The 26,372-nt window shown below is 44.7% G+C and overlaps 1 long non-coding RNA gene across 1 annotated transcript in view; it reads right to left on the bottom strand.

Moving 5' to 3' along the window:
• The window catches only part of LOC146812249 (uncharacterized), a 60,862-nt gene that overhangs the window by 15,453 nt on the left and 19,037 nt on the right, over positions 1 to 26,372 (bottom strand). Inside the window, exons 2-3 of the long non-coding RNA XR_014965886.1 lie at positions 2,371 to 2,443; positions 2,148 to 2,192 (exon numbers count right to left, since the gene is read on the bottom strand). This is a non-coding gene — a long non-coding RNA (uncharacterized LOC146812249). The remainder of the gene's footprint in view (positions 1 to 2,147; positions 2,193 to 2,370; positions 2,444 to 26,372) is intronic.

The raw sequence follows: 26,372 nt of genomic DNA, 5'->3' as shown, positions 1-26,372 counted from the left end.
AGGGAAACGTACCAAACCCATACATTTCTGAAAACTAGACACCCGGTGGCTTCCAGGGAGGTATGGCTTGTGTGCCTCACCTTCACAAAGTGATTTTTTCAGCTAAAATGGAGGTTTGCAGGGGATTCTGGGTAAGGAAATGTTGGGGGATCCACGCACTAAGGAACTGCACTGCCCCCTCTGAAGTTTTTTTAAAACAAGCTCTTTCGGATAACCTTTACGGTTAGAGCGGATTGTGCCACATGCAAAAGTGTCCACTTTATACAATTCCTTAAATAATTGCACAGCAGTATAGAAGTTATCAAGGTACAAATGGTGGTCTCTGTTAAACAGTCTTCTAGCAAGATCCCACACAATTTTCTCTGAAACTCCAAAAGTGGACGGACAACCTGCGGGGTCAATAGTAGAATCTCTACCATTGTACACACACAAATTAAAAACGTATCCTGTCCTACTCTCAGACAACATATACATCTTAATTCCATAGCGTGCCCTCTTGCTATGGATGTACTGCCTAAAAACCAAACGGCCCTTGAACAAGACCAAAGACTCATCAATAGATATTTCTTTCCCTGGAGTATAGATCTCAGAAAATCGATCTACAAAGTGATCAAGAACGGGCCGAATCTTAAAAAGACGGTCACAGTCAGGGTGATCTAGTGGCAACGCCATAGAATTATCAACAAAATGCAGCATACGTAGTAAAAGTAAATACCGATTACGAGTCATAACTGCAGGAAATATGGCAGTTGCCAACAAGGGGCTAGTAGACCAATATGAAGCCAAGGATAGCTTCCTTACCACACCCATCAATAAAGTCAAACCCCAAAACTTCTTAATCTCTTCCAGATATGTGGGAGTCCACCGGGTAGCTCTAGACTGGGGCCTAAGTTTGTCACTGTTGTCCCTCAAAAACTGTTCAGCATACAAATTCGTCTGCTCAACAATCTCACCCAAAAATACATCATCCATAAACAACTGAAAAAACTGTATTGGCAAAAAGTGTTCACAATCCACTCTACACCCTGCATCACAGCTAAAGGCAGGCGACACCGGCTGCACCAAGTTTGGATCAACCCAAAGTCCAGCACTTCCAGTAGGAAGCCTAGCAGCCTCAGACTGCAATCCAGATGCCTCTTGCACCATCGGCATAGCAGTTTCCTCCTGTAAGACAGGCACTTCATCCACACTGAGAGTTGCTTCATCCACACTAGGCCTGGGCGAAGCACTACGCTACGCTCGCGTAGTTTACGAAGTTCGCGCTACTTCGCACTACACGAACTGCACGTAGCACAGTGTGAACACGCGTAGCGTAGTGTTGCGTAGTGCTGCGGTCCTTTTTTGCTTGCTCGTGGTCCTCAACGTCAAGTTGGCGACCGCGAGCAAGCAAAATGACATCCCGGCGAGACTTTTTCCTTGTTCGCGATCGCGAGCATGGAAAATAAACCTCCCGGCGAGATTCACAACGCGAGGAGGTCAGGTTTCTCATTGCGAGGGGTCGCGTATGCTCGCGACCGCTCGCGATGAGAAACTACCAGTTCGCGTTGAGAAAGCTGCCGCTCGAGTAAAAATCTACTCGAGCAGCAGAAAACTACAGCTTGCACTGTGCAAGATGCCATTTTCAATGATTGCACAGTGCCGGTTGCTTGTCCGCACTGTGCAATCATTGAAAACAACATCTTGCACAGTGCGAACATGTTACTACACAGTTCGCGAAGTGCTACGCGTAGCTCCCGTAGTGTGAACTTCACTTTGCGTAGCTTCGCGAAGTGCTACTTCGCGAACTACGCCCACCCTTAATCCACACCAAGAGTACCTTCATCTGCACTGAGAGTACCTTCATCATCCGATGATTCCATGTGGAGAGAAAACTCACTGCCAGAATCTTCCCCTCCCTCCTCTCCCTCAGACACACTGTCAATCTCATAATCAAGCTCAGAGGAAGATTCAAGAAGCATACCAACCACCTGTTGAGCAGTCATTCTACGGCTAGCCATAATTCTTATTAATAAAGGTAACTTGTCAAACAAGTCAACAACAACAAACACTTTGTAAAATAAGTAATAAACAAAAATCACTTTTATTAAAAACACATGTACACTCCAAGACAATACAACTCACTTGCCAGAGGCAGCTAAACTACTCACCACCACCTACTCTGCACAGACACAGTATGGATCAACAGTATCCCACTAAAAAAGAAAGAGAAAAGAAATTACACATAAGACTATGCAAAACACATCGCAAAGTATTTCATGCTCAAACCACTAACTAAATATGCTGCTATTATGACATCACTTACAAAAAGGTTCATTCAAACATTACAATATTACTCATTTGGAGTAAATACAACAAAAAAAAAATTCTTACCAAAAAAATGCAACTACACAAAACTGCAGAACAACCACTGTCGAAACCGGAAACAGGAATCAAAAGCTTTAGACTAGAATAAAAGGGAGAAAAAACCATTAATGTCACATATGCATATAATGCTCTAGACCATCACGTACTGCGCAAAATGTATTACTTGAACCTCCCACTTTCAAGAAGGAAAGATCGATGGCCCAATCCTTTACAGGCAATGTGGCGAGAATCTGGAACTCAGCCTCAGCTCCGGACCACCCCTCTTCCCAGTCCTTCAAAACTGACCTCAAAGTTCTCCTGCAAAGACACTTCCAAACTTAATTCACGCCCTCTCTATTGTCTGAAGGAAGTCTTTACATTATAGGAAATTCTGTTCTCCATGCCTATAGAAGTGCCTTCCCAGTGTGTTCCTGTGTTTTGAGTGTCTGCCATTTATTGCACTTTTATACCTCTACTTGTACTTTTTACTTTTGTAACTTGCACTCATGTTACTTTTCCTCTTGTAACGTATTGTTTGCTACCTCTTGTATTTTGTTTGCTTTTGATACATGCACAATTACCACCATTGCCTCATGTAACGTAACGTTTGCTCTTGTTTTCTGAGTGTCTGCCATTTATTGCAGTATTTTACCTCTACTTGTATTTTGTACTCTTTTGTAACATGCACACATCACTTTTTCCTCTTGTAACATATCGTCTGCTACCTCTTTGATTTTGTTTGCACTTTAAAATATAAAACAAATAATGTGGCCATAAGGGAAGCGACCCTTGCCTAAGGGGCCGCTCCTACAAACAACCCCAAACCTAAAAAAAGAAAAAAAAAACTGGCGCTAGTGGCCATTCCTGCTGCACGATCGTGCAGCAGGAATGCATAAAAGAGACATCGGGGGCAGAGGCGTAGCTAGAGCTTGTGGCGCCTGGGGCTATCTCTCAGATTGCTGCCCCTGGGGAGGGGGGGTTGCTGGGGAAAAAGGATGGTGACCACTTGAAAGAGGTCTGAGAGACACTTAGTATCACCGCTAATAGTTACCTGGATCATGCAAGTTACATGCACATACATGACACGGTCCAAGGCTACACAGTTGAATACACCGGTGACTGGCAGTACAAAAGAGAACACACAGACTGCATGATCTATCTGGGGACTCAGAAAAACGGCATGTGAAATCCATAAGAGAGCTGCGTGAATAATTACCTGGTAATCCCCTCCGCACAACGCAAACATGAACATACATGACACTGTTCAGGGATCCATCATCTATAGCTGACAGTAAATGACCATTCATCATGGTCCCCCCATTAAAGCAGTGCACTTTGTGATCTGCATGGTACATGTTCTTTGCAGCAGGCACATTAACCCTCTGTGCTACCTTTCCAGGAGTCAACCCTTCCACTAGACAAAACTGCTGGAGGCCAGGAAGGAGGCAGCAAGTTTTTTCAAACCATAATATACTTGCATCACTACGCACCCACCCGAAATAGGTACCTAGTGAGGTCACACCATTCGCATCGCCCTAACCTGCTCAAGGTTCATGTGACCTCAGTGACAGAGTCACAGCGACTGGATCACTGTTGCTCTAGGGTGTGCTGCTTTGTAGGCCTGCCCGCAAGACTGGAGATGAACTTCAGTATGGATTGTGGTGGACAGGCCTTCAAGGTTAACCCACAATTGACACCACTAGAGTACACCTGCTTGTGCTAAGACATCAAGCCTTCTAAGGTCTAGTGGGCCCTTCTAAGGTCTAGCATGGGAATGTGCTCCCTCAGTACAGTGGTCTGGTGGACTGGTCATGAAGGCTGAACCCGGTTCCCCAGTTCCAAATTCGACAGCTCTGGCCATAGTGCCACATCCTCTCCCCCAATGAACACCATACTTCCCCACTGAGAGAAACTCGCACTGTCTTCAGCTATAACCTTATTGTGCCCGCTATAAACACTTGGATGTGGCTCAATTCAAATTATGCACTTGATAAGAGTAATATGCTGCCTAAAAAATAAATCAAAGCAGCCACTCATAGGGAATGCAAGATTAAGTAAAGCATGTGAAATGTAAGCAGAAACAACATGGTTACCTTAACGATCTCTCACTCACCATTCAGAAATCAGCAAGTGGTTTTACCTGAAAAGTTATGGATATGACTAGAGGGCCCTGAAGGGAACCGTTTCAATGTCCATTGCTTATATCCTTACAAAAAAGTAAGCAGTATGGTATAAAAAGACCACATCCATAAACACAGAGCCATGGTACACATTGTGTTGTCCAATCCACCCATCAACCACCTGGGAACAACAATGCTGTTCAAAGAAAAACGAGAAACAACATTAGCGCTTCACTGGCAAACTCTGTAACGTGATGCTGATGTATTTGGATGTAAATAAAAAACAATCTGGCCACTTTTCAACCCCCCCTATCTTGCTTTATTTAGTTATGTATTTATTTACCTTCTATTTCTCTCCATCCTGCTGCACTTTGGCATTTATATAAGGTGCACAGTCAAAGAGTGCACACGAATGTGTAATGTAAATACGGTGCTATGTAAAGCGCTCCAATACCTTCGGGTCGAGTTCGCGCTATATAAATATGCAACCAAAAATACATTCACAGCTATTGCATTCCGAGTCCCCGGGCTTAGTTACTGAGACTGTCCAATGTATTCAAAGCAGTGAATAGTTCATTGGGGCTGCGGCAGGTATGTGATCATATCTCTGGCAGTGAAGGGGTTAAAGCTGCCTTTCTTTTTCAAACCAAACTCCGTGAAATATGGAGTTGTGGAGCTGGGAAATAAAGGGGGACATATGGGCACTGTATGCCGTCAGGTTCCTACACTCCATATTTTTATTACTGACTATGGCGTTGGGCCACCCGTTGGGCCTCATCAACGGCAAAGCATTTCACAAAATACATTAATGAGCACAGTGCAAAACGGGTTTCTGTGGTTGCCGGGCCTGGCCAGACTGAAGGTGGAGATAGTAGTGACTATCCGCCTCAGGCATACAACATGTGTTGTGCCAACACATCTACGGCTCTCAGCTCCAGCCTCGCTGTAGGGTGGTAAACATAGTAAAGGAACAAACAAGTGGGCAGAAGAGGCAAGCATCACAAACAAATGTATCAAGTTGCGAGAGACACCCGTCCGTTGTGATTTCATTTAAATAAAATAAAACAAGTTTCTGCTGCAAGCTACCAAGTCTCTGCTTTTAGTAAATATTGCCCCGGTCTAATATGCTCGCTAAAAATGCTTAGAGGATGTAGGGAGGGGAGGGAACATTTGGTAACAGTTGGGAAGGAACATTTGGTGGTGAGATGTTGAACATGCCATCCATCACGTTTCTGAACATGGCTCAGGACATAAAACGTAAACATTCTCAAAAGTGAAAGAAGACAGGTTCGGGGGAACGTGCCTTTTAAACATTGGGCAGGCAACTCTGTATTGATAGTTTGATAAATCATGCAGTGTAAATGATTGTCCTCCATCCAGTCTCAATGAGTGAGGGAATAATTTCGCTAAAGAACAATGTGACGGACTCTGTTCCAGCACTCCTACGCTCAATGGGCTGCCAGGAGCTTTCCAAATTTCCCAACAGGTCACCGTGCCTATTGCATTGCAAATGCTGGTTTACATGGCAATAAAAACAAGCAGTTTTGACCAAAACAAAATCCCAAGACGCTTAAAACTCAAATACCCCCTCCCCAGCCCCAAAACTCACCTCTTTCTTCTCTGTGGCGCAGGAAGCAAATGGCTTCCTGCGCCACGGAGAACAAAGGGGAAACCTCCATGACATCAGTGCAGCTCGCGCGCTGACGTCATTGATGACGCGAGGGTGGGGGGCGGGGGGAGGCAGGGGAAGGTCTTACCCTGCCCTCCCAGTAAAAAAAAAAGATCGACCACTCACGGGGGGAGCGCCAGCGCTTCCCCCGTGGGTGGGTGTCATGACGAGCTGGACTCGTCATGGGCACAGCGCGACTGTGCTCCATGACGAGTCCAGCTCGTCATGGGCACAGTAGGGGTTAATATTATACATACAGAAAAACCATCAGTGAAAACATAGAAGAAGGACATTTTGCTGTTGATGGATGTGAAGGATGTTTGGTCAGACATAACAAAGAAAATATAATCGACCATCGAAAGCTAAGTTGCCAAACTCCAGACTAAAGAGAGTTTTTCTAATTAGCCCTGTTGCAGTTGTTCAAGCAATGGCAAACTCAATGTGAGCTCCTTGGAGAATTTGACTGCTATGACAGTTGTTATGACATGTGGGTAAAAACATCTAAGTCAAGTAAGGCTTTTTTTCTGGAGGGCACTAAAATGTATTCGGTTAAATCTTTCTGTTACATCGGCGTAACCTTTACAGGAGATGGGAAATGGCTACGCGAATATGATAACATACGACTCAAAATGAGTAGAAATACCAATAGTATTTTCAGATTTTCAACCAAAGTGGGAGCCAGAAGAATTAAAGATATGGTTGCTATTTATAATGCCAGGTGTGTATCTTCTGCTCTTTATGGAGCTGGCATCTGGGGGCACCACTTTGTGAAGTCATTACAGCAAGACGAAAACACTTTCCTCAAACGCTTGCTGAGCGTCCCCCCTTCGACCTCTACAGATTTGATACATCAGGAAGTGGGACTAAATTATATTTCAGATTTAGCCGCATTACGTCCCCTTCTATTATGGGGCTCGATATGGTTGAAAGAGGAAACGCTATTTACACAACGTATTATTAAAGATTGTCTGAAGTTGGACTATTGTTCCCGTATCCCCTGGTTGAGCTTTATCAATTATTGGTATAGACTTTTGTTTAATTGAAATATCTACTCAGAACTAGAGAATGTGACTTTTATTGCAAAAAGGGAGATTAAAGAAACCTTCTTAGATTATAAAAAGGTGGACCGAGAGAGACTAATTGGGAAACAACCCACTTTGATATACTACCAACAACTAAATCTTAAAGCTGGTTGCCAGGCATATTTGACTGATGTAACGAAATCACCTCATCGCTTTGTTCTGACACGATTAAGGTTAGGGATCGTCCACCATCTTGTGGCTTTCCCGATTATGAAAAAAAGCACTAGCTCTGTGTGTCCTTGCGATAACATGTCTAAGCAAAGTTGTTGTCATTTTTTAATGTTTTGTAAATTTTATCTCTCACTAAGGAAATTTTATTTAAAACCCCTGTTTTTAAAATATAATGTCCGGACCACTAAAAATGCTATGAGGCTAGTTTCTACCCTGGAAAGTCCGGATGTTTGTTTTCACGTAGCGTTGTACATCTTAAAAAGTATTGCTGCTAGGAAATCCATCATTTTTTAAGTTGTTTATAAAATGATTTGGTACTTGGCATATAGCGGTTAAGTAATTTGCACAGAACTGAATACAGTTGATAAGCGCCATTTTATAGTAACCTAATTAGGAATATAGTTGGCATATGACACTTTATAGCGTAATTTGCACATAATGTTCATTGTTAGCACATTAACTAAAATAGGAATATAGTTGGTATATGACACTTTATAGCGTAATTTACACATAATGTTCATTGTTAGCACGTCACTTTCTGTAAAATCTGTAGGTATTTTACTATGTATTTTACTTTGTGAATGTTGCAGAGGTTGTTATAATGTATAATGTTTTTTTCTTTTGTCGCTTATATGGTTGTTATTACAATCCGAATAAAGCTTTTGACTGACTGACTGCTATGAATACTCATTCAATGCTGTGAAATACAGCATTGAGTGCCCTGTGTTTCGAGTGTATCTTCAAATGTTGAGAGATGAGGTTGAACAAGAATAAACAATTGCTGCTGAGATAGCAAGAGAGAGCTCTCAGAGCAGTCAAAGTTCAGTACCTGGAAGTCAAGAACATCTGAAACAGCCAGTCATTCCAAATGAAGTTGCAATAGCCATGCATGAGGTGAAGAATGCAATGCAGCAAGCAAGAGAAGAAACCGTGGATCTAAAACAACTAATGCAGCATTTGAATACAGATCAGAAATACATTTATATGAAGTAAAAGGTAAAAATGGAACATGGATTTCTGCATGAGAAAAAAGTGTGCATGTTCTAAATATAAACCAGTTCTATTATACATAAGTGGTGAAGCTGGAACTGGAAATAGCTTCTTGAATAAAGTACTGACAAGTTATCTACAGAAGATAACAGATTCCTATTTGTTGTGTGTAGTTACTGTACCAACATGCTTAGCTGCATATAATATTAAAGGAGTTGCCCTTCATAAATTATTAATGCTACTTGTTGAACATGACAACAAATTATAATACATCAAATTATCTGGTGATGCTTGTCATGAAGTGGCAAGAGTGTTAAAGAAATCAAAGCTACTAATCATTGATGAAGTCAGCATGGTGTCTAACCTAATACTAGCTTTTTTACATTTAAGAATGCAGCAAATATTAAATACTGTTGCTGGGGCTCTTCAGTGCAGAGGCGTTCTCCAAAGTTCTGGTGCTGGAGAGAGCTCACAGTTCGCTCGTGGTTAGGCCGCCTCCAGTTGCACCTCCTTGCCCTATCTCAGCAGGACTCCAGTTGGTCCCGAATAGATTTCTGGCTGCTTTCAAAAGGATTGAACACATGGCTCTGTGAGGTGACGCATCTGGCGCATCCCCTCCCGGATCACTCTCCTATGTTAATGAAGTTGTCCCTACCAGGCAATGAATCCTCATGGAGATCCTGGAGGCTTCAACCCACCACCTTACTAGATAGCGCCTTCTGTGAAGAGATCCGCCATCTTGAATTTTTGCCCTGCAATAGAGACAGCGTCTCAACACTTGCTTGTGTATGGGAAAGTTTTAAGGTTACTATGCAGGGACTATATATAGCCAAGGGTGGAGGGATCCTACCCACATTTAGAGGGACTCTACATAGACTAGAAGGAGACATTATACAAGTGGAGGAGCTCTTGGCTACAACCTGCACCCCAGCAATGGAGGGCACAACTTAAAGAACTGCTAATTGAATACTCAACCGATGTGGAACACAAACCTAAATTCCGCTCCAAATACCACACAGCCAGATCTTATGGTGAGGGCAAGCGCCCTGGAAAGGCTGTAACCGAAGTAACTAGAACCCCCAGATTCGCTAATCAGATCTTAGAAATACTTGATGATGAACGTACTAGGCATGTTGACTCGCGTGATATTCTTAATGTTTTTACTAATTACTATGCAACACTCTATCCCACGCACAGAAGGAGTCCACCTGATATTGATTCCTACTTGGAAGACATCACCCTTGGATGGATCAGCGATTCCTGAAGAGAATTTCTTACTGTTACTATCAAAAAGGATGAAATACGAGCCGCAATAATGGGCCTGTGATCTGGAGATCTCTGCGGCTGGGATATTTTTGGACGCCCAAAAACTTTTTAATTTCATGAAATGGGACTACATGTTCACAATATTGAGCAGAATGGGCCTCTCCCAACCTATTCTGGCATGGATAAGACTACTCTACTCTCAGCCCGAGGCCACTATACAGATGCATGACCTATATTCCACCCTGATCCCCATTTCGAGAGGCACCCAACAAGGTTTCCCTCTCTCTCCATTACTTTTTGCCCTGGCCTTTGAGCCTCCTGCAGCCAAACTATGGCAACAATAAAGAATTTGCTATACAACATCCCTCAGAACAGATATTAGTGTCATTGTATGCTGATGACATCAGCCTTTACATGCGAGCACCACATATTGGTCTCAACCCTATCCTTCAAGAGTTTATTAGGTTTGGCACCCTATTTGGGATAAACATTAACTGGAGTAAATCGCAGATCTTTCCTCTCACGACGAACACTGCTAAATTTTCCCTAGATTTTCTATTGAAATGGTATGAGTCGGAAATAAAATATTTAAGCGCGGTAATAACAAGAGACAGCGAGGAAACACTCTGTGCAAACTATGGCACAGCCGCCAAAATGATTACCAACTGTGTGGCTCGCTGGATTGCGCTGGGACAAATTATTGGGAGCTAAGCAAGTGGATTTTAAACATTTTATGAAAACACTCCTCATTAGGCATATTGCTAAGATAAAAAGGAAGACGATTTCAGATCAGAGCAGCCTGGACAGAAAAAGAAGACCCTCCTTGTCTCATCTGTTTGAAATGAGTAACCGTCATCAGCCAGGAGTCACAAGAGCACAAAGCCAGGGATGCAATGTATCGCTATAACCTTGCAATTAGATATTGTGGCCCCATGCCACAAAATGTGCAGTGAGCTGACACCAGGGCTTTAAACAGAACTTTCTTTCTAACACGGAACCACTGAAGCTTTTTAAGAACAAAGAAATAGCGGACCATCTGGAAAGTTTACACAGAAGACGAGGGCTTTAATATTTTTCACGTTGGAAAAAGGCCCTCTGCGAAGGGTCACCCCAAACATTTTGCCTTCCTCCTACTCTTTTTCTGACCTCATCTTTGCTGGCTTTAGGGCTCTGCACACTTGGCCACTGCTAACCAGTGCTAAGGTGCTTGTGCTCTCTCCCGTAAACATAGTAACATTGGCTCATACCCAATTGGCATATTTAATTTACTTCTGGGTCTCTAGTGAAGTGCACTACATGAGCCAAGGGCCTGTAGAATAAATCCTACTAGTGGGCCAGAAGCACCCGTATGAAAACCCACATTCGCACTGTATCTTTGTACTTGAGTATTCACATCATTTGGCATCAAAGCTTGTGGGATTTATACCTGTGTAACTACCTGTTGCTGTTGCAACCTGTTTACCTCATTCTGCATTTGCTGATTACAATTCTGATTAATTTCATTATTCTCTAGAGAAACGTTACACTCACGTTACCAATGTCCCAATTTGCCATGAGCATGACAAGGATATTTCTTTTTCATTTCTTCCTTATTACCTCTACCTCCCTTCCTTGAGTGAGAACACCTCCATTCATCATGACACCTCCCATGTTAGAAATCTTACTATTTTAATTATTCTGAGTCTGATCTTTTCCTTGGAAACCTGTTTGAGAATGATCCATAAAATTACCACCTTTCTGTGCTGCTTTCATTTGTGCCCACATTAATTTCTCTTTCAACTTTTTATGTGTCGATTCAATATCATCACTACAATATTTGGCATATCGGAGTATCTCATCTACACCTTTATTTTGCCAACAAATCAAATGCAGTTGGATCATGTTACTAATCTCTGGTTCCAAACCAAACACAAATTTATATACAAAATGACACATAATCTTGGTCAGTTATGCTTTCAAAGCCACTATACTGTTTAAACACCTGTAAAAGCCTATCATAGTTAGCATGTACTGATTCTTTCGTCTCCTGAGTCATTTTATCTATTTTTACCCAATCTGTCTGTTTTGGTGAGATTTTTCCCTTCAAATAGGTAGTTACTTGATCTTATTTTTTTATCACATCATCTGATGGTGCTCCAGTTTTCCCATCTTTGGGATATTCCTCTTTTGGCCAAACTACTGCAATTTTAGACTCGGTCCATAAATCAGCTATAACCACAATGTCAAACAACCCCTCCAAATCCTTCAACAAAACTTTTGAATCTTTTACAAATCCCTCTACTTCTTTGTACCATTCAACTGTTTTCTCTCTCAATCTGGGAAAATAATGTGTAAAAGACAGTATATCCTGTCTTGATCATGGAACGTGAACATATCCAGCTCCTGGTACGTCTCTCATTGGATATATAATTTCAGTCACTGTTGTCCCTCTCCCTGTTTCTCTCACAGGATACATAGATGATGCCCCTTTATTTGCAAGCATTTCTTTATTTTTTTAGCCCATCTGGCTTTCCAACGTTCCAATTTACCTCATCGTTTCAATGTATTTATCAACTCCTTAATCTGCAACTGCTTACCAGAAGCATTCAAGCTCTCCAAATCTTTATAACTAAAATCCAATCTATATGTCTTTTGCAAAGCCTTCGATTTCTCTATATTAATTCCATAAGCTTGTGCAACTTCAGAAAATCTCTCATGAAGACTCTTTGCTCTCCTATCCTCGCACAAGACCAATAATTCTTCTTACTGATAGTTACTCAATCTCTCTGGACTAATCATACCCAGAATCATTTCCTCCGAGTCTGCTTTTAATCTGCTTACATCCATGCTTGTATTTACTTTACTAGACACAATCTCTCTGATCCATTCATCCAATTCTTCCGTTGATGGTCCTACTGAACTTCCTGAAGTAGGTTTCACTTCTCTCACATTTTGCACTAATCTTTTAGGTTCCATCTGTACATTACGCTTTAGGGTTTCCACTGCTCTTCCTGAAATATCAATCAATGTTCCTGTCTCACTCATTTCAGCACCATTATTAACTCTATCATCATTAACAGGTACTGTCAAAGTATGCACTTGTGAAATATTCTGACCCTCACTATACAATGGCACTATGGGACCAATCATCACTGGAAATGATAAAGCTACTGCATTCAAATTTAATTGAGTAATCCTTTGTGTCAAATCATCCTTTACCTGACTCATTTCATTTCCAGTTCTCACTTGTGAAGGCTGAGATACCTCAACTTGAATCAATGGAGCATTCAGAGTAGTTCTTTTCCTGCTCTTCCTGAAATGATGGAGGTCTGTTTAATAATAACTCATCTAATAACTCATCATCTATTTCGTTTGGATATGGATATGTACATTCCCCATATTTCTTCTTCTCTTTACACTTTCCTCCAGTCAGATCCTCTTTTATAACAACCGGATATAAACCTTCACCATCTGCAATCACATCTTTCCTCCATCTTTTCATCTGAGCATCCCATTTTGCCTCTGAATATCTACTCACAGTATTTCTATATTTATTTGCAGACCTGTCTCTTTCTCTCTTATACACTTCATGTTCTCATTCCTCGAGGACTCCGTACTGCATGGGTATGGGATTTGATCTCAATTGATTCGTTTGATATCTCAGGATCTCTAAAATCCTCACATTAAAAGTACCATGCTCTGGAAATGCAATATTCCCATCTCCTTCTGTATACTTCCCAATTCTCCAACCATGTACACATATGATATCCTCGTTCTAAAGACATAAAAGAAGCAGGAGTCCCATCAGGTGGCACAGGAATTCCCTCTCTAATAGGTATAGGCTCATCCTTTCTTAATAAAGTCCTCATCATTTTCAATAACTTCATTCTATTTCTTTCACTATGCTAAGACCTAGACAAACCAAGGAAAACTCTTCCATATTCCCATACATGCTATTCGTTCACGCTGCCCAATACCAGCACGACTCACACCAACCAACCAATAGCAACACAACACCCTTTTGTGATGATTCACACTAGCTGACCAATGCCAGCGCGGCTCTCTGTGACTCCTACAACTGACCCTCCTGTTACAAAATATTTTGGCAGTAAATTGTAAAGCTTTCTCAAAGGAAAACAAAATTAGAAACAACATAAAACAAACCTGCTTTCTCTGCCCCACTAAGAAAGAGATAGATTCAATCATTCAAAGAATTCTTTCGCTACTTAGTAGAATATTGACCAGTGTTACTCCACTCTCAATCAAGTGAAAATTCTCGGGACTTTTTCAGCTGCGCTTTCTAAAGGTACCCAATCAAATCATCACCATACTAACTTCAGAGTTCCCTAGGCAATATTACTAACCCATCTGTTGATTAATAATACACCAGCAGACAACGCAATACTTAGTGTATGCCACACTAAACCTGCCCATTAGGCTATTATCATCCCGGGATCTTAGGCCACTCCGGACCGTCTTTCTTAACCACAACATATAACAATAGTACGATATGTTAATAACCAAAAATATTAATTCTGACCTAATAATTTGCCAATTTAATTAATAAAGCCATCAAGTCTGGTACCAAAAATTGATCCAGCGTTAGGGAACAGACACATTTGTATTATCTGGATCCAATTTAATACCTAACAGTCCCTTTCACGCTGGGTGAGTTTAAATCAATCTTACCAATTTGCTAATTTTATTTATCCTCTTGCTTCTCCGATTAATCTTTATTAGCGGATAGGGATTGGCAAAATAATATCAGAATTTCTAAAGTATCACCATAGAATAATCATTCCATATACCTAAATCAATGAAGCTAATAATGAAAAACTCTGTTTATAAGTCAAAATGCTTTATCGAAATAAATGTGATTGCTCATTAAGTACAATACAGCTTGAATCATAGATCATCACATAAGAGAAACATTAGCAAATTAAAACATCAATTGTACATCTCAAATGTCAGCGCAATGAGAGAGTGGATAGGCGTAGAGACAAAAGAATAAGACATTTGCAAAATAGATGTATTCAAATTCAGAATATCATACTAACCAATCTCACAAGGTTCTAGAAGTCTGAAAGCTGCCCTCTGGCCTTGAGAGTAATCTGGGCACCCAAAGAAGAATTGAGGAGTAAAGTCAGAGAGTCAGGATCAGCAGAACAACAGCCAGCCAATTGAATTAGGAAACAGCAACACAGCTCTCTCCACTAGCAAAGTAAGAAAAAACGTGCCTAACCCCCACCCTCTTACTTCCAATAGTTCTACCCTAGATTTACTAAAGCTCCAACCCTCATTGTATCATCTCACATGGAATTATTTGATTTCATTGGTCCAAAACAAGGGGTGTTTAGTCATGCCACTCTCAATGACCCTAACTTTCAAATGTTCCATTGTTTTACTTTGCCCTCATAATCAACCTTCAGCAGAGGAAATTCTAAAATCAATCAAGCTTCTGCGCTTTGTCCATTTCTCCATCTCATTAATGTATCGTTTTTGCAGTACAAGTGTCTACATACTCCGCTCTGCTAGGAAGTTCCATTCGTAATGTTCATTTGTTTTCTCTGCGCAACCTTGGCCAGAATCAGGAACTTGTGAAGGACAGATCACAGTATTATACGCTCTATGAATGCTTTTGCTAGCTTTTTCTTGCACACTTCTTATTATTTTTAAACAATTAGGGGCATATGTATGAAACCAAATTTTAGTCGCAAACGCTGCGAATCGCAATAAACAGCGTTTGCGACTAAATATTCGCAATTTCATATGTATGACACACACTCCTAGTGCAAATTAAGAAATCGCTAAATTAGCGATTTCTTAGGCTGCGAAACTCCAAAATTGCGATTATGCTTGTGATTTCTTAAATTGCGATATTCTCAGTTTGCGAAATTCGCAAAAAGGATATCGCAAATTAAGAAATCGCAAGCAAATGTATGAAAAACTCGCTAATTGCGAAATAACGAAATTCGCTAAATAAGAAATCGCAATTAACACCAAGTGCATGCAGGTGGTAAACGGGTGCAAGGTACTTAAACCACCCCACAATGCAACAGAACCAACCACAATGGCAGCACTGTTTGTGATAGCCAGGAGGCTGCGTATTTGGGCTCTTGCACAGAGGAGAATGAGACAGGAACGTATATTCAGGCTGCGCATCACTCTGTTCCAGCACACTGAAGAGGACATCCATGACAAGTACAGGCTGCACCCACAGACCATATTGGACCTGATTGAGGAGCTGAAACCCTACTTGGAACACCCTACACGCAGGACACAAACAATTCCCACACATGTGCAGGTCCTGTGCTCCCTGCACCTCCTGGCGTCAGGAAGTTTTCAACGGGTCTTAGCGGAGGTTGGTGGAGTGTCACAGAGTGCACTTTCGCGCTTCTTTCATGCCTTTCTAGATGCAATGCTACAGAGGCTCTCACATCACATATACTTCCCCACCACCCAATAGGCATTACAGCAAACAAAACTTGACTTCTACCAGATTGCACGTTTCCCCCACGTCATTGGCTGCATCGATGGGACCCATGTGGCCATCACACCCCCATCAGCAACTGAATATGTCTACAGAAACCGTAAATGCTACCATTCCCTCAATATACAGATTGTGTGCAATGCAAAGTATATCATCAATGACATCGTACCCAAATACCCTGGCAGTACACATGACTCTTTCATCTTTAGACACAGTGGAATACACAGACGTCTGAGTGCTGGAGAGTTTGGGGAGGGATACCTGCTAGGTAAATACATGGCACACATCCATACATCCACTACATCACTGGGGGGTGGGGACATTGACTTACCTATTGTGTCTATCCCTGCAGGTGACAGTGCCTATGCAGTGCGGGACTTCATCCTGACCCCGTATCTGGATCCAGCCAATGCAAGTGAGAGGGGATACAACAGGGCACACAGATCTACACGCTGCGTCATTGAGCGTACGTTTGGAATCCTTAAGAGCCGGTTCCAGTGCCTGCATAAAAGTGGAGGCACACTGCAATACAGCCCTGAGACCTGCTGCAAAATCGTGACAAGCTGTGCAATGCTCCATAACATGGCTATGAGGAAAGGCACCACAATTGATGTGACCGATACAGACACATCGGATGACGATTGCCCTGCTCTCCCTGGCAGACCAGCGTCAGGAGTCGGGGCAGCTGCTGGACGCCAGAGACAGACTGAGATCACCCAAATCTACTTCTAGGTGAGCAATGATGACATGAGACAAAAAATCTTTCTAATGTGTGCTGTGTTTATTTACACTTCACAATCATTAAAAGTGTAGCTGTACCCAGCACATGTTATGCACACAGTGCAGGTACGGCACAAGTAACTGTGCAATCTGCATAGTTGGGTTACTTCACCCTTTTTTGATTCATTGTCACTGGACAGTTCACCTCCTTCGGTGACGCATTGGTGGTGTTTGGCGTCCAGGCTGAGTGCCCTCCATGGTGTTCCGGGGTCCTGCACCCTGTCTCGAACTGCGCCGTCTTTCTCCAGGCAATGTAGGAGTGATGCTGCTCCTACTGGAGGTTTCTTCACTCTCGCCAGAGGCCATGAGAGCGCTGCCACCTGAGTTGGCCGTCTGCAGCTGCTCCACTGCACTGGTGACCTGTGCTAGCCATCTGGCTATGTCCTGACAGCAGTGCGCCATTTCCACCTGCATTGTGACGCTTCTGCGTGTCAGAGTGCTGGTGGTGGTGCAGAGGCGGTTCACAGCCTTGGTATATGTGTGCAGGCGTGCATTGGCACATCGGGCAGCCCTGTCACTGGTGGCATGGTTGTGCCTCAGAGTGTCACACAGGTCACGGATGGCACCTGCCATGGCCATGATGCCCTCCCCCATATTTTGCTGATCTTTGTGAATACAGCATAGCTGCCTATTTATTGACCTCAAAGATTTACTTTGCAGGCGCTGTTTCTGCAGCATGCTGTGTTCCAGCCCAGAAAATACAGTTTCCTCCACTTCAGTGGCAGTGCTGCTCCTGGGCCTTGACCTGCGTCTATCCTGTGGTGGAATGCTTGACCTTGGTGTGTCCTGACTGGGCATGTGTGACACACCCTGACTCCCCTCTCTTCTGTCACTGTCCTCCCCTGTGGCCGGTATGTCATCCTAAAATGGAGGCAGTGGGGGCACATGTATGCGATTCCTGCGCAGGATTGGTGTGTGCTCCATATCATCACTGGAGTCCTCAGGATGTGCATGCTCCTCTCCCTCTGCACTGTCATCACGGGCCCAGGATTGTGCTGTGGATGTAAAGGGGACTGCATGAGTTTGTGTCTTTGTCTGCAATTTGCACTCAATAAAGTTTCTACAGTTTCTATCGGCTAACTTCTGACACTGTATCATTCACTTATCCCCAACTCACATGTTGCATTAGATTTCCTATGTCTCATGGACACACTGTCAGACATATTACTACAAGTTCCATAATGCATTGCTGGGTGTGCTGTAAGACTTGGACTGGAATGACATTTTGTGAGGATATTTAGCGCATTTGGGGAAGTGTGCATGGGATGGGGATCAGTGCAGATTGATTTTGCATGCATCTTACCTTGGCTGCTGGATGCAGGGTCGGAGCTGTCAATGTCAGCCACACCACCGACACTCTCAAGCAGGAGAGTGGACTCCACAAGCTCCTCGTGGGGTGTTAGCTGTGCTGCTGTGGATGGTCCTCCCCCGGTCTGGTTTGCATCCTTTAGACTGGCTGCCACCCTCTCCTTCGACCTCTGCCGCATATCATACCATCGCTTGTGCAATTCCTCGATGGTGCGATTGGTCACTCCCACAGCATTCACCTTCTGTTGAATGTCCAGCCAGATTTTGCGTTTCCTTGCTTCTGGGACTCGCAGTGCCTTTTTCCCAAAAAGGAGCTCATGGCTGCATACCATCTCCTCTATGAGGACCTCCTGCTCCTTGTCAGAAAACTTGTGTTTTCTCTTCCTCTTCTCTGCATCCTTGCCCTCATGTTGCTTGTTGGACTCCATTGGTGTTTGTTCTCTCCTGGAATGCCTCCTCACACTCTCCAAACAGCCTCTGGGTGTGGCTCAGGTTAGCAGGTGCAGGAAATCACTCCCACTTCCTGTTTGTGATGTCATCAGGCTGCACCTGTATTGCAGATTCTCGTTTTTGCGATTTCTTAATTTGCGAATTTCGCAATTAAGGAATCGCAAATGATGTTTCTGAGACTTTTTTGCGATTATTAGGAAATCGCTAAACATTTGCGATTTTTTTTTTACATACCGATTTGCGAATCTCAAACTGCAAATCGCAAAATATCGCAATTTGAGATTCGCAAAACGGGAGTTTCATACATATGCCCCATAGAGAATAATAAACTCACGGCTTTTGTGCTGTTATTGTCTGCATTAACCGTGTCCATTTGCGGCCTACTCGAACAATCCCAGCACACACTTGCACAGTTTTGTTGTTTCCCCCTTTAGTTTTGCACTGTTAATTTTCACACCATTTCGTTAATAATGCACACAGTGAGGAATTAAATCCGAGAAGCTTTCATTTCGAGAAAATCCTGCTCCATCACATTCTTGTCACACATTACCAGCTGAGGGAATCTATTTTCATAAAATGATGGTAAAATATGTTTGTGGCAAGCACTGCCTTAACTTATCACTAAAGGCATCAATTGGCTCCTATCAAAAAATAGTTTATTATACATCTCTTTATGAGATAGGGCTCTAAATGTTATTAAGCATCAGTAAGTCAGTAAAAAGTGTGCTTGATCTTAAACATAGATGCCAGCTGTTAGCACTTGGAAGACACTTTTCAAGTTGTAGCAAAAGTTATCTCTTATTGATTTTCCTTGAGCTTCGGGCAGAAAAACAGTGGAGGTGGAGAAGGTGATGGGCCTTCAACTACAATCCCCAATGCCAAACACGCGCCGCTAGTAAGGAAGAGAGTGGCCTCTTGAAATCACCGAAGCTCATTATTTTGGTTTCTGGTAGCTCGCCGTGTATCAAGTTAAAAAATCAAACTTGACTACATTTCTTATCACAAAAAGTGATGGGTATCTGAGAATCTAAATGTGAACTTTAGAAAGTACACATGATATTCATGTAAATGTACTACTATTACAGCCTGTTCTTAAAAACGAACTACCTCCAGTTATAACAAGCAAGCTTGTAAAATAATTTCGGAAGTAGGAATCAATATTCAGGTAAAATTCAAATTATTTGAAAATAAAGACGTGAGAATAACTCCTGAAAAGTCCCAGGCAAAAATGTTATTAGGCAAGCTTTAATTCGCGTTATCCCTGTTTTTGAAAGTCAATTTTTTTGATTAGGAAGTTATGCCCGCAATAAAATGTCTTGAGCGATTTGTAAAAGGGAAGTGTGCCTCTGACTAGAGACTTTTGTATTAGAACCAGTCTCCCGCCGGAATCTCTTTTGACTTATGCATGCTCAAAATACCTCCATGCTCAACATTCACGCATATGACCAGTGTAAGGCCTTTTGCGCAATGAGTGCATATTTAGTGAAAATGTTACTTATTGTGTGTGAGGAAAATATATGCACTTTCTCAACTCCCTACTCCTGGAGCAACTACCTTTACACTGACAGTCAGATTTACTAACATTTTGCACTGGGTTTGCATCACAAGTTGATGCAAATCAGAGTAAAATGATTATTCCATTCCATTCCAAAAGCTTTATTCGACGTGTTAAGTCATAAAAGCGCACAAAAGTACATCTACAACAATTCATAAAACATCTAAAATCATTTCATTAAACATCATGTCAAAAGTGGAACACGCCCTAATGGATGTATAAATACAATTATCATAAAATCACTATTTACAAATATAAAAATACAATAAAAGTTATTATGATAAAACTTTGCAGTAATTCATAATACGGTCTTCAGATTTCAGAGCGAGGTGGTTATTAAAAAACGGCAAGTATTCACACAAAAGAAAGACACTGTACAGCGTGACATAATCTCATTTAATCTAATGCCTAATGCTGGTGATGTGCTCTTATTTCCCACGCCCATCCCAGGAATGTTGCCATTGCTATAACAATCACTACTGTTGTGTCGGTTTTTAGGATTCTTTCAGCTTTACTGGCCCTTCTTGTTCCCAACAGCCTACAAATGGGTGTCAACAAGACACAGCGTGGAGCAATATATCCTGTACATTCAAGCAATAGATGGGCCAGTATTTCCTTGCCATACTGGCAGACCCGGCACAAGTCATTGCTATGTTTGATCCATTTACTTGTAAAAACTCTTAATGGCAGTGTTCCCACCCTAAACTGGAAGTAAAGTTTCCGCTCATGGGGCTTAATAATAAAATCCCAATATTGTTCCAGCCTAGGAATAGGTTTACAGTCCAGAAATAGCCCTGTTAGAGAAGGAGACTTACAACTTCTCACAATATTAAGCTGGACCGATTCACAATATCTGGCCTTCAGGATCTTTTGGGGTGCAAAAGGGGTGTTCATTGGGTCCACCCAAAGAATGCATACCAATATTCACTAGGATATCTCTAAGCTCTCTCAACCATTTTATTTGGTGCAATGTGTCAATCCTTATTATATCAAGAAAAACAGCCGCATAGTCTGAGAGCTCTGGGGTGGACCAGAGTCTACGCCAGTATAAAAGAAGACGTAATTTAGCAGTGTCTGCAATTGACTTTCTACCAAGATCGTTCAATAATGGACGTGTCGGGGTAATCTGTGGCAGATTGGTAATGTTTCTAAAGAACTTGTTTTCAGCTAGTGTGAGCTTAACTACATTTTCATGCCCCCTGTAGGAACCTGGGGTCACCAGGCCCTATGGGCGGTAACGTGGCGCGAGCCGGTCGGGCAACCAGAGGGCTATGTGTTGAGAAACCATACACCACACGCTTCCCATGAACTAGGGACACACACAATAAGTGACGCCACACCGTTGAAATTATGCAAATACTTCAAGTTTATCCAAGTATAGCTGGTCAGTTGCAGTTCAGGAAGTAACAAGGCGATACATGCATCATAACACCATCCATCAGTAAATACGGCAACCTTGGCGATATTTATGCAGTGCCTAACCTCATTCAGATACCCACGGCAGTTGGCTAAGTGCGGGTGATTATAGCGCTGTGCGCGCTAAGCGAGGCCTTTCCCTGAACAGGCCGTCTAACACAGCACGATACTCGTAATGGGTGACATCGGGTACATTAACATGGAGCCTGTAGAACTGAGCGCTCCTCGTAATCGATGGCCCCTAATCCTGTGAAGCAAAGCATATAAAACCAAGCGCTACGCGCAATCATTTACCTGTGAATACATTTGAGCAGGGCATATAACACAACGCGTTATTCTTAATCAGTTGCCTGTCACTACTTCTGAGCAGAGCATATATCACAATGCGCCGCTCGTAACCCTGGGCATGTAAATACTTTCGAGCCGGGCATATGAAACCATGCGCTACACGCGATCATTAGCATATGAATGCTTTCGAGCAGAGCATATAACATACCATGCTACTCGTGATCCTTAGCATGTAAGTACTTTCAAGCAGAGCATATAACGTGATGCGCTACTCGCGATCATCGGCATGTAAATACTTTCGAGCAGAGCATATAACATAACACGCTACTCGTGATCATCGGCATGTAAATACTTTCGAGCAGAGCATAATAACATAACACGCTACTCGTGATCATCGGCATGTAAATACTTTCGAGCAGAGCATATAACATAACACGCTACTCGTGATCATCGGCATGTAAATACTTTCGAGCAGAGCATATAACATAACGCGCTACTCGCAGTCCCGGTCTCTCCGGCTGGGGAAGCGGAGTCGGTGGTGTGAAGCGCCACACGAGGGTAATGTCAGTCCGTACTTGGGACGGCTTCCAGCGGGGAGGGTTACCGGACTTGAGGAGCGGGTCCTTATGCTCTGGTGCAGTTCACAGCGCACCGCGCTCAGTATCGCGGAAGGGGGGCACGGACAGGATCCCTCGGCGGGGTCTCTCCGTCTCGCAGGCAGGGTAGGGGACTCCCACGGAGGGGACAACCCGGGCCAAGTGCGGTGTGGTTTCCAGACCAGCAGGGGGCGCACCAGGGGGGATCTCAGCCTCCGGGCTTACCTCCGTCTCGGCGTCAGCAGGCGTCCGTCCTCACGACGATGGGGGAACTCGGCCCCGACCTTGCGCACCTCCTCACACGGCTGCGATGGCAGCGACGGGGCCCCGGGCTTCCCCTGGGCCTCGCGACACAGCCGGGCACTTCTCCAGGGCCTCGCGACACAGCAGGGCACTTCTCCAGGCCTCCAGGCCGCGGCGGTGAGTGCGCTGGCTTCGTCGTCGCAGGGGGGGCTCAAGTTAAGGATGGGGATATGGTGCTCAGCGGAGCACGCTGCCAGGGGTCCCAGACCAGGGCAGGGAGCGCGGGGGTCACAGCGCTAGTACCTGGTCTATTCCCGGTGGCTTGGCAATCGGCTTAGCATTTAGTTTGATAGGTCAGCTTGGACACGCAGTCTCAGCTCTGGCATTCAAGGCTTACAGCTCGCTCTTGTCATGCAGTCTCAGTTCTTACAGTTAGGTTTCAGTTCTCAGTGGACAGATGAAGTCTTGTGGCGCAGATGTATCTGGCGCCCTTAAGGGGTTCTGTTACAGGGGGTAGGAATGGAGAGGGCGACTAGATCCTTCCTAGTCAGGCTGGCAGAGAGTCTCTGGGTCCTCCTACTACTGGGCAAGATCAGTGGGATTCACAGGGCACCTCACTCACTTAAGAGGCAGTACCTATATCCTGTCACTCTCAGAGGCATAAGTCCCTGGCTAGGCCCTACCGCCTACACTCCTGGTGGATTCTTCCAGCTCTGCTTCACCCCAATGGCCAACTCACCACAAAAGTTTCCCTCCCACTCTTAAGTAGCCCTAGGTCAGGTGACCTCTACCAAGGTGGCAAAAGTAAAACCCCACCTCCCTTCTAGAAGGTTCCAGCATCTTCCAGGAGCTTCCCCACTCTACCTATGGGACAAAAAGGTGGGCTGGTGTCGCAACATTGTTGTGGGTCCCAGCCAGCTCTTGGCAGCTAGGGTGCTACTATGAAAAACGACCACCCTGCAGTAGCAGGGGTCTGTGGCAGCCATCTTGGGAGAAGGGAGCACCTGCACCTTAACACTGATTGGCAATGAAAAGGCGCCCGGAGACCTAGTCCAACATAAAAATGAGGGTGGAAAAAATGAGGCACGATACAAAAATAGAAAGGGAGACCACCCTAGGGCTGACAGGTCCAACATGCGTCCCCCCCAGCCGAAAGAGGGGAGAGCTACCCAACCTCTAGGGAATTCTCTTCACTAAGGTGGAAAAACCTGGAGAGACCGTCAGCATTGGCGTGGTCAACTCCGGGCCGATATTCCACCCGAAAGTCCATCCCCTGTAGGGAAATGGACCACCTCAACAACTTGGGGTTTTCGCCTCTCATCTGCATGAGCCAGCGAAGGGGGCGGTGGTCGGTCTGGATAAGGAAGTGAGTGCCAAAGAGGTATGGCCTCAACTTCTTCAGAGCCCATACCACCGCGAAGGCTTCTCTCTCAATGGTGCTCCATCGCCGTTCCCGAGGGAGGAGTCTTCGAGATATGAAGGCCACAGGTTGGTCCTGGCCCTCGGTGTTGAGTTGCGAGAGCACCGCACCTATGCCGTGCTCTGAGGCGTCTGTCTGTACAATAAATTCCTTGCTGAAATCGGGTGTTGCTAGTACTGGAGCTGTACACATCGCATTTTTCAGCGTATCAAAGGCTTCTTGGCATGCAGCTGTCCATATGACCTTGCGAGGTTGTTTCTTTGAGGTCAACTCCGTCAAGGGGGTCACGATGGTACCATATCCCTTGACGAACCGGCGGTAATACCCAGTGAGGCCGAGGAAAGCTCGGACCTCTGTTTGGGTCTTGGGGGGCTCCCAAGCCGAGATGGTTTCAATTTTGGCCTGGAGGGGTTACACCTTACCTCCACCCACCAGGTGTCCCAGGTACACGACAGATCCCTGTCCAATCTGGCACTTGCTGGCTTTAATGGTTAAGCCAGCGCGTTGCAGCGCCTGCAATACCTCCTGGAGGTGTTGCAGATGGTCCTCCCAGCTGCTACTGAAGACAGCTATGTCATCCAAGTAGGCTGCTGAGAAGGACTCCAGGCCAGATAGTACCTGATTCACTAACCGCTGGAATGTGGCCGGAGCATTTTTGAGCCCAAAGGGCATCACTCGAAATTGGTAGTGGCCCTCTGGGGTGGAGAACACTGTCTTCTCCCGTGCTCCGTCGGCCATGGCAATCTGCCAATATCCGGATGTCAGGTCAATGGTGCTGAGGTACCGGGCTGCGCCCAGCCGGTCCACCAGCTCATCTGCACGCGGGATGGGGTGAGCATCTGTCTTCGTGACAGAGTTCAACCCCCGGTAGTCCACACAGAACCGAAGTTCTGGCGTCGTACCCGGTGGGGCCGCTTTCGGCACCAACACCACTGGACTAGCCCACGGGCTGCTGGAAGGTTCTATCACCCCCAGCTCCAGCATCTTTGCCACCTCACGCTGGATGCTATCCTTCACTCGGTCAGAGAGCCGGTAAGACTTATTCTTCACCGGGGGGCTGTCCCCTGTGTCCACATCATGGGTACACCAATGAGTGATTCCAGGCGTGAGTGAGAACAATGAGGCGAACTGTCCCAGGACATGGCGACAGTCCCTCTGTTGTTCTGGGGTCAAGGATGGGGAGAGGACTACACCTTCCACCGAACCATCCTTCTCTTGTACCGCAAGAAGGTCAGGAAGAGCTTCACTCTCTTCCTCTTCGCTCCCATCCGTCACCATTCAGGCGGTTGACGTGGAGCACCCTGAGGGGCTGACGGGGGTTTTTTACATCCACAACGTATGTGGTCTGGCCTCGCCGCTCCACAATGTCGAACGGGCCAGTCCACCGGTCCTGGAGGGCACAAAGCTCCCCAGGTTCCATAACCCACACCTTCTGTCCAACTCGACCGTCCGAGCGTTGCGGTCATACCACTCCTTCATTACGGTCTGGCTAGCCTCCAGGTTCTCTGTGGCTGCCTTCCACAGCTTGGCCATCTGGCTGCGGAATGCCAGCATGTAGCTGACAATGTCCCGGGGAAGCTTCTGCGAAGTCTTCTCCCACCCCTCTTTCACTAAACTGAGGGGACCCCTAACGGGATGGCCATAGAGCAATTCAAACGGGCTGAACCCGACTCCCTTCTGCGGTACCTCCCGATAGGAGAAAAACAAGCAGGGGAGGAGGACATCCCACTTACGCCTCAAGCCCTCTGGAAGGCTTCGGATCATCCCCTTCAATGTCTTATTGAAGCGCTCTACAAGTCCGTTAGTCTGGGGGTGGTAAGGAGTGGAGAACCGGTAGGTCACTCCACACTCCTTCCACATGGCCTGCATGTAGGCCGACATGAAATTGGTGCCCCTGTCCGACACCACGACCTTCGGGAATCCCACTCGGGTAAAAATTCCCAACAGTGCCCGCGCCACCACCGGTGCAGTGATGGTCCTCAGAGGAATAGCCTCCGGGTACCTTGTGGCGTGGTCCACCAAAACCAAGATGAACCGGTGTCCCGCTGCGGTCGGAGGGTCCAATGGCTCAACAATATCGATACCGACCCTCTCAAAAGGGGTCCCGACCACGGGGAGCGGTTCCAACGGGACCTTCAACTTTGTCCCCGTCTTGCCACTAGCCTGGCAAGACTTGCAGGTCTTGCAAAAGGTGTCTGAGGCAATC

Source organism: Triturus cristatus, chromosome 7 (assembly GCF_964204655.1).
Source record: "Triturus cristatus chromosome 7, aTriCri1.1, whole genome shotgun sequence".
Lineage (NCBI taxonomy): Eukaryota > Metazoa > Chordata > Amphibia > Caudata > Salamandridae > Triturus > Triturus cristatus.
This window is presented reverse-complemented; position numbering and strand designations above follow the sequence as displayed.